This window comes from Hyla sarda, unplaced genomic scaffold (assembly GCF_029499605.1).
Source record: "Hyla sarda isolate aHylSar1 unplaced genomic scaffold, aHylSar1.hap1 scaffold_344, whole genome shotgun sequence".
NCBI classification, from domain to species: Eukaryota; Metazoa; Chordata; class Amphibia; order Anura; family Hylidae; genus Hyla; species Hyla sarda.
In genome coordinates, this window is record NW_026610197.1 from 263,087 (window position 1) to 273,391 (window position 10,305).

Genomic DNA, 10,305 nt, shown 5'->3' on the forward strand with positions numbered 1-10,305 from the left:
TAGGGGTGCAGTATAATGTATAGTATATAGAGGGGTATACAGTGAAGTATATAGGGGTGCAGTATAATGTATAGTATATAGAGGGGTATACAGTGATATATAGGGGTGCAGTATAATGTATAGTATATAGAGGGGTATACAGTGATATATAGGGGTGCAGTATAATGTATAGTATATAGAGGGGTATACAGTGATATATAGGGGTGCAGTATATTGTATAGTATATAGAGGGGTATACAGTGATATATAGGGGTGCAGTATAATGTATAGTATATAGAGGGGTATACAGTGATATATAGGGGTGCAGTATAATGTATAGTATATAGAGGGGTATACAGTGATATATAGGGGTGCAGTATAATGTATAGTATATAGAGGGGTATACAGTGATATATAGGGGTGCAGTATAATGTATAGTATATAGAGGGGTATACAGTGATATATAGGGGTGCAGTATAATGTATAGTATATAGAGGGGTATACAGTGATATATAGGGGTGCAGTATATTGTATAGTATATAGAGGGGTATACAGTGATATATAGGGGTGCAGTATAATGTATAGTATATAGAGGGGTATACAGTGATATATAGGGGTGCAGTATAATGTATAGTATATAGAGGGGTATACAGTGATATATAGGGGTGCAGTATAATGTATAGTATATAGAGGGGTATACAGTGATATATAGGGGTGCAGTATAATTGTATAGTATATAGAGGGGTATACAGTGATATATAGGGGTGCAGTATAATGTATAGTATATAGAGGGGTATACAGTGATATATAGGGGTGCAGTATAATGTATAGTATATAGAGGGGTATACAGTGATATATAGGGGTGCAGTATAATGTATAGTATATAGAGGGGTATACAGTGATATATAGGGGGTGCAGTATAATGTATAGTATATAGAGGGGTATACAGTGATATATAGGGGTGCAGTATAATGTATAGTATATAGAGGGGTATACAGTGATATATAGGGGTGCAGTATAATGTATAGTATATAGAGGGGTATACAGTGATATATAGGGGTGCAGTATATTGTATAGTATATAGAGGGGTATACAGTGATATATAGGGGTGCAGTATAATGTATAGTATATAGTGGGGTATACAGTGATCTATAGGGGTGCAGTATAATGTATAGTATATAGAGGGGTATACAGTGATATATAGGGGTGCAGTATATTGTATAGTATATAGAGGGGTATACAGTGATCTATAGGGGTGCAGTATAATGTATAGTATATAGAGGGGTATACAGTGATATATAGGGGTGCAGTATAATGTATAGTATATAGAGGGGTATACAGTGATATATAGGGGTGCAGTATAATGTATAGTATATAGAGGGGTATACAGTGATATATAGGGGTGCAGTATAATGTATAGTATATAGAGGGGTATACAGTGATATATAGGGGTGCAGTATATTGTATAGTATATAGAGGGGTATACAGTGATATATAGGGGTGCAGTATAATGTATAGTATATAGTGGGGTATACAGTGATATATAGGGGTGCAGTATAATGTATAGTATATAGAGGGGTATACAGTGATATATAGGGGTGCAGTATAATGTATAGTATATAGAGGGGTATACAGTGATATATAGGGGTGCAGTATAATGTATAGGATATAGAGGGGTATACAGAGATATATAGGGGTGCAGTATAATGTATAGTATATAGAGGGGTATACAGTGATATATAGGGGTGCAGTATAATGTATAGGATATAGAGGGGTATACAGAGATATACAGGGGTGCAGTATAATGTATAGTATATAGAGGGGTATACAGTGATATATAGGGGTGCAGTATATTGTATAGTATATAGAGGGGTATACAGTGATCTATAGGGGTGCAGTATAATGTATAGTATATAGAGGGGTATACAGTGATATATAGGGGTGCAGTATAATGTATAGTATATAGAGGGGTATACAGTGATATATAGGGGTGCAGTATAATGTATAGTATATAGAGGGGTATACAGAGATATATAGGGGTGCAGTATAATGTATAGTATATAGAGGGGTATACAGTGATATATAGGGGTGCAGTATATTGTATAGTATATAGAGGGGTATACAGAGATATATAGGGGTGCAGTATAATGTGTAGTATATAGTGGGGTATACAGTGATATCTAGGGGTGCAGTATAATGTATAGTATATAGAGGGGTATACAGTGATATATAGGGGTGCAGTACAATGTATAGTATATAGAGGGGTATACAGAGATATATAGGGGTGCAGTATAATGTATAGTATATAGAGGGGTATACAGTGATCTATAGGGGTGCAGTATAATGTATAGTATATAGAGGGGTATACAGAGATATATAGGGGTGCAGTATAATGTATAGTATATAGAGGGGTATACAGTGATCTATAGGGGTGCAGTATAATGTATAGTATATAGAGGGGTATACAGTGATATATAGGGGTGCAGTATAATGTATAGTATATAGAGGGGTATACAGTGATATATAGGGGTGCAGTATAATGTATAGTATATAGAGGGGGTATACAGTGATATATAGGGGTGCAGTACAATGTATAGGATATAGAGGGGTATACAGTGATATACAGGGGTGCAGTACAATGTATAGTATATAGAGGGGTATACAGTGATATACAGGGGTGCAGTATAATGTATAGTATATAGAGGGGGTATACAGAGATATATAGGGGTGCAGTATATTGTATAGTATATAGAGGGGTATACAGTGATATATAGGGGTGCAGTATATTGTATAGTATATAGAGGGGTATACAGAGATATATAGGGGTGCAGTATATTGTATAGTATATAGAGGGGTATACAGTGATATATAGGGGTGCAGTATATTGTATAGTATATAGAGGGGTATACAGTGATATATAGGGGTGCAGTACAATGTATAGTATATAGAGGGGTATACAGTGATCTATAGGGGTGCAGTATAATGTATAGTATATAGAGGGGTATACAGTGATATATAGGGGTGCAGTATAATGTATAGTATATAGAGGGGTATACAGTGATATACAGGGGTGCAGTACAATGTATAGTATATAGAGGGGTATACAGTGATATACAGGGGTGCAGTATATTGTATAGCATATAGAGGGGTATACAGAGATATATAGGGGTGCAGTATATTGTATAGTATATAGAGGGGTATACAGTGATATATAGGGGTGCAGTACAATGTATAGGATATAGAGGGGTGCAGTATAATGTATAGTATATAGAGGGGTATACAGTGATATATAGGGGTGCAGTATAATGTATAGTATATAGAGGGGTATACAGAGATATATAGGGGTGCAGTATAATGTATAGTATATAGAGGGGTATACAGAGATATATAGGGGTGCAGTATATTGTATAGTATATAGAGGGGTATACAGTGATATATAGGGGTGCAGTATAATGTATAGTATATAGAGGGGTATACAGTGATCTATAGGGGTGCAGTATAATGTATAGTATATAGAGGGGTATACAGTGATCTATAGGGGTGCAGTATAATGTATAGTATATAGAGGGGGTATACAGAGATATATAGGGGTGCAGTACAATGTATAGTATATAGAGGGGTATACAGTGATATATAGGGGTGCAGTACAATGTATAGGATATAGAGGGGTGCAGTATATTGTATAGGATATAGAGGGGTATACAGTGATATATAGGGGTGCAGTATAATGTATAGTATATAGAGGGGTATACAGTGATATATAGGGGTGCAGTATAATGTATAGTATATAGAGGGGTATACAGTGATATATAGGGGTGCAGTATAATGTATAGTATATAGAGGGGTATACAGTGATCTATAGGGGTGCAGTATAATGTATAGTATATAGAGGGGTATACAGAGATATATAGGGGTGCCGTATAATGTATAGTATATAGAGGGGTATACAGAGATATATAGGGGTGCAGTATAATGTATAGTATATAGAGGGGTATACAGTGATATATAGGGGTGCAGTATATTGTATAGTATATAGAGGGGTATACAGAGATATATAGGGGTGCAGTATAATGTATAGTATATAGAGGGGTATACAGTGATATATAGGGGTGCAGTATAATGTATAGTATATAGAGGGGTATACAGAGATATATAGGGGTGCAGTATAATGTATAGTATATAGAGGGGTATACAGAGATATATAGGGGTGCAGTATAATGTATAGTATATAGAGGGGTATACAGAGATATATAGGGGTGCAGTATAATGTATAGTATATAGAGGGGTATACAGAGATATATAGGGGTGCAGTATAATGTATAGTATATAGAGGGGGTATACAGTGATATATAGGGGTGCAGTATATTGTATAGTATATAGAGGGGTATACAGAGATATATAGGGGTGCAGTATAATGTATAGTATATAGAGGGGTATACAGTGATATATAGGGGTGCAGTATAATGTATAGTATATAGAGGGGTATACAGAGATATATAGGGGTGCAGTATAATGTATAGGATATAGAGGGGTATACAGTGATATATAGGGGTGCAGTATAATGTATAGTATATAGAGGGGTATACAGAGATATATAGGGGTGCAGTATAATGTATAGTATATAGAGGGGTATACAGAGATATATAGGGGTGCAGTATAATGTATAGTATATAGAGGGGTATACAGAGATATATAGGGGTGCAGTATAATGTATAGTATATAGAGGGGTATACAGAGATATATAGGGGTGCAGTATAATGTATAGTATATAGAGGGGTATACAGAGATATATAGGGGTGCAGTATAATGTATAGTATATAGAGGGGTATACAGTGATATATAGGGGTGCAGTACAATGTATAGTATATAGAGGGGTATACAGTGATATATAGGGGTGCAGTATAATGTATAGTATATAGAGGGGTATACAGTGATATAGGGGTGCAGTATAATGTATAGTATATAGAGGGGTATACAGTGATATATAGGGGTGCAGTATAATGTATAGTATATAGAGGGGTATACAGTGATATATAGGGGTGCAGTATATTGTATAGTATATAGAGGGGTATACAGTGATATATAGGGGTGCAGTATATTGTATAGTATATAGAGGGGGTATACAGTGATCTATAGGGGTGCAGTATAATGTATAGTATATAGAGGGGTATACAGAGATATACAGGGGTGCAGTATAATGTATAGTATATAGAGGGGTATACAGTGATATATAGGGGTGCAGTATAATGTATAGTATATAGAGGGGTATACAGTGATATATAGGGGTGCAGTATAATGTATAGTATATAGAGGGGTATACAGTGATATATAGGGGTGCAGTATAATGTATAGTATATAGAGGGGTATACAGTGATATATAGGGGTGCAGTATAATGTATAGTAAATAGAGGGGTATACAGTGATATATAGGGGTGCAGTATAATGTATAGTATATAGAGGGGTATACAGTGATATATAGGGGTGCAGTATAATGTATAGTATATAGAGGGGTATACAGTGATATATAGGGGTGCAGTATAATGTATAGTATATAGAGGGGTATACAGAGATATATAGGGGTGCAGTATAATGTATAGTATATAGAGGGGTATACAGTGATATATAGGGGTGCAGTATAATGTATAGTATATAGAGGGGTATACAGAGATATATAGGGGTGCAGTATAATGTATAGTATATAGAGGGGTATACAGTGATATATAGGGGTGCAGTATAATGTATAGTATATAGAGGGGTATACAGAGATATATAGGGGGTGCAGTATAATGTATAGTATATAGAGGGGTATACAGTGATATATAGGGGTGCAGTATAATGTATAGTATATAGAGGGGTATACAGTGATATATAGGGGTGCAGTATAATGTATAGTATATAGAGGGGTATACAGAGATATATAGGGGTGCAGTATAATGTATAGTATATAGAGGGGTATACAGTGATATATAGGGGTGCAGTATAATGTATAGTATATAGAGGGGTATACAGAGATATATAGGGGTGCAGTATAATGTATAGTATATAGAGGGGTATACAGTGATATATAGGGGTGCAGTACAATGTATAGTATATAGAGGGGTATACAGTGATATATAGGGGTGCAGTACAATGTATAGTATATAGAGGGGTATACAGAGATATATAGGGGTGCAGTATAATGTATAGTATATAGAGGGGTATACAGTGATATATAGGGGTGCAGTACAATGTATAGTATATAGAGGGGTATACAGAGATATATAGGGGTGCAGTACAATGTATAGTATAGAGGGGTATACAGAGATATACAGGGGTGCAGTATAATGTATAGTATATAGAGGGGTATACAGTGATATATAGGGGTGCAGTATAATGTATAGTATATAGAGGGGTATACAGAGATATAGGGGTGCAGTATAATGTATAGTATATAGAGGGGTATACAGTGATATATAGGGGTGCAGTACAATGTATAGTATAGAGGGGTATACAGTGATATATAGGGGTGCAGTATAATGTATAGTATATAGAGGGGTATACAGTGATATATAGGGGTGCAGTATAATGTATAGTATATAGAGGGGTATACAGAGATATATAGGGGTGCAGTACAATGTATAGTATAGAGGGGTATACAGTGATATATAGGGGTGCAGTACAATGTATAGTATAGAGGGGTATACAGTGATATATAGGGGTGCAGTATAATGTATAGTATATAGAGGGGTATACAGAGATATATAGGGGTGCAGTATAATGTATAGTATATAGAGGGGTATACAGAGATATATAGGGGTGCAGTATAAGGTATAGTATATAGAGGGGTATACAGAGATATATAGGGGTGCAGTATAATGTATAGTATATAGAGGGGTATACAGTGATATATAGGGGTGCAGTATAATGTATAGTATATAGAGGGGTATACAGAGATATATAGGGGTGCAGTACAATGTATAGTATAGAGGGGTATACAGTGATATATAGGGGTGCAGTATAATGTATAGTATATAGAGGGGTATACAGAGATATATAGGGGTGCAGTATAATGTATAGTATATAGAGGGGTATACAGAGATATATAGGGGTGCAGTATATTGTATAGTATATAGAGGGGTATACAGAGATATATAGGGGTGCAGTATAATGTATAGTATATAGAGGGGTATACAGTGATATATAGGGGTGCAGTATATTGTATAGTATATAGAGGGGTATACAGAGATATATAGGGGTGCAGTATAATGTATAGTATATAGAGGGGTATACAGTGATATATAGGGGTGCAGTATAATGTATAGTATATAGAGGGGTATACAGAGATATATAGGGGTGCAGTATAATGTATAGTATATAGAGGGGTATACAGAGATATATAGGGGTGCAGTATAATGTATAGTATATAGAGGGGTATACAGTGATATATAGGGGTGCAGTATAATGTATAGTATATAGAGGGGTATACAGTGATATATAGGGGTGCAGTATAATGTATAGTATATAGAGGGGTATACAGTGATATATAGGGGTGCAGTATAATGTATAGTATATAGAGGGGTATACAGAGATATATAGGGGTGCAGTATAATGTATAGTACATAGAGGGGTATACAGAGATATATAGGGGTGCAGTACAATGTATAGTACATAGAGGGGTATACAGTGATATATAGGGGTGCAGTACAATGTATAGTATATAGAGGGGTATACAGAGATATATAGGGGTGCAGTACAATGTATAGTATATAGAGGGGTGCAGTATATTGTATAGGATATAGAGGGGTATATAGGAGTGCAGTACAATGTATAGTATATTTAGGGGTGCAGTATAATGCACGGTATAAGGAGGGGTGCACGGTGGTATATAGAGGAGTGCACGGCGGTATACCGGGGCCCCCTCCTCCCCGCACTCACACTTCCGCTGCTGCTCTCCAGGGGCCCCCGCGTCCTCTCATCCCCTCCTCTGCTCCCCGGGCCGCGCTCTTTTCTCTCTGTCGTCGTCGGTCGGGTAGTCGCTCGTTGGTGACGTCACACGTCCGCGCCGACACCTCCTGCGGGGGTGAGGGACCGGATCGCTATGGTAACGCCTCCTGTTCCGGAAGCGCCGCCATCTTGGTCCTCTCTTCTGCGGCCTTCATAGCCGGTGCGGAGCGTCTTCCGCTATGTTGGCGAGTCCTCACACCGCACACCGCCGGGTGTTGTTACCGCTCCCGGTCCTCGTGCTGGACTCCGGGCGGCTGCGGAGTGATAGAGGTGAGGGCCGGGGCTGTGAGTAGTCACTGGCGCCCCCTGCAGGCTCCGCGGCCATGTTGGTGCACCCCGAGGAGCGGCACGTGTTCATCCATTGTGTCTGTCGCCACAAACCGAGACATTCACCACATGGTCTGTCCCGGGTCACATGACCGGTGTCCATGGGAACTGAACTCCCCCCTCGCTGCCTGATAAGTGATCTTATCCGGTGGAGTCATGTTGGGGGAGATTTATCAAAACCTGTGGAAATGGAGAAGTTACTCCGAGCGACCTGTAAGGCCGGGGTCACACCACGTTACTGCAATACAGGTCACCTATCAGATTCCTCAAAATCCGACTAAACTGTATCAAAACGTGTGTGAAAAATGTTTTCCGTATACGGTTGAAAAATTATGTACGGTTGCATCTGTTTTTTAAGAAAAAAAAAAAAGTATACATTTTGAACTTTTCAATCCATTGTGAATAAAGTTTCACTTGTTTGATTGAAACTCCAAGAGAAAAAATTGTGGAAAGTCAAAAACCGTATGGTGAAAACTGGATGGAACCGTACGCATATTATATATATATATATATAAAAACCAAAAAATGATTGCAGCACTACTCAGCCTCAATGTGTGGGTGCCAGCGTTCAAAAACTTCTTGACCAAAAGTCCTCAGTTTAGATAGGATCCAACAATAACGCAGCACTCCAAAGAACGGTGAAAAAAAGTGTTGATTTATTCCTGTCACATCAATACAAGCAACGTTTCTGCTCCTATGGTGCCATTTTCAAGCTTAGTGTCACACATCAGTAGGGGGTTTAACCCCTTAAGGACTCAGACAATTTAATTTTTACGTTTTCATTTTTTCCTCCTCGTCTTCTAAAAATCATAACTCTTTTATATTTTCATCCACAGACTAGTATGAGGGCTTGTTTTTTGCGCGACCAGTTGTCCTTTGTAATGACATCACTCATTATATCATAAAATGTATGGCGCAACCAAAAACACTATTTTTGTGGGGAAATTAAAACGAAAAACGCAATTTTGCTAATTTTGGAAGGTTTTGTTTTCACGCCGTACAATTTATGGTAAAAATGATGTGTGTTATTTATTCTGAGGGTCAATACGATTAAAATGATACCCATTATTACATACTTTTCTATTATTGTTGTGCTTCAAAAAAATCACAAACTTTTTAACCAAATTAGTACGTTTATAATCCCTTTAATTTGATGACCTCTAACTTTTTTATTTTTCCATATAAGCGGCGGTATGGGGGCTCTTTTTTTGCGCCATGATCTGTACTTTTTTTTGATACCACATTTGCATATAAAAAACTTTTAATACATTTTTTATAATTTTTTTTAAATAAAATGTATTAAAAAAAGTAGGAATTTTGGACTTTTTTTTTTTTTTTCGTTCACACCGTTCACTGTACGGGATCATTAACATTTAATTTTAATAGTTCGGACATTTACGCACGCGGCGATACCAAATATGTCTATAAAAAACTTTTTTACACTTTTTGGGGGTAAAATAGGAAAAAACGGACGTTTTACTTTTTTATTGGGGGAGGGGATTTTTCACTTTTTTTTTAATTTTACTTTTACATTTTTTTACATTTTTTTTTTACACTTGAATAGTCCCCATAGGGGACTATTCATAGCAATACCATGATTGCTAATACTGATCTGTTCTATGTATAGGACATAGAACAGATCAGTATTATCGGTTATCTTCTGCTCTGGTCTGCTCGATCACAGACCAGAGCAGGAGACGCCGGGAGCCGCACGGAGGAAGGAGAGGGGACCTCCGTGCGGCGTTATGAATGATCGGATCCCCGCAGCAGCGCTGCGGGCGATCCGATCGTTCATTTAAATCGCGAACTGCCGCAGATGCCGGGATCTGTATTGATCCCGGCACCTGAGGGGTTAATGGCGGACGCCCGCGAGATCGCGGGCGTCGGCCATTGCCGGCGGGTCCTTGGCTGCGATCAGCAGCCGGGATCAGCCGCGCATGACACGGGCATCGCTCCGATGCCCGCGGTTATGCACAGGACGTAAATGTACGTCCTGGTGCGTTAAGTACCACCTCA

General features: G+C 37.9%; 1 protein-coding gene across 1 annotated transcript in view; it reads right to left on the minus strand.

Moving 5' to 3' along the window:
* Positions 1-8,327, minus strand: part of SENP3 (SUMO specific peptidase 3) — a 35,363-nt gene extending 27,036 nt beyond the window's left edge. The window contains exon 1 of the mRNA XM_056553653.1: positions 7,894-8,327. The gene's annotated coding sequence lies outside the window, so the exon portion shown is untranslated. The remainder of the gene's footprint in view (positions 1-7,893) is intronic.
* Between the last annotated feature and the right edge of the window lie 1,978 nt (positions 8,328-10,305).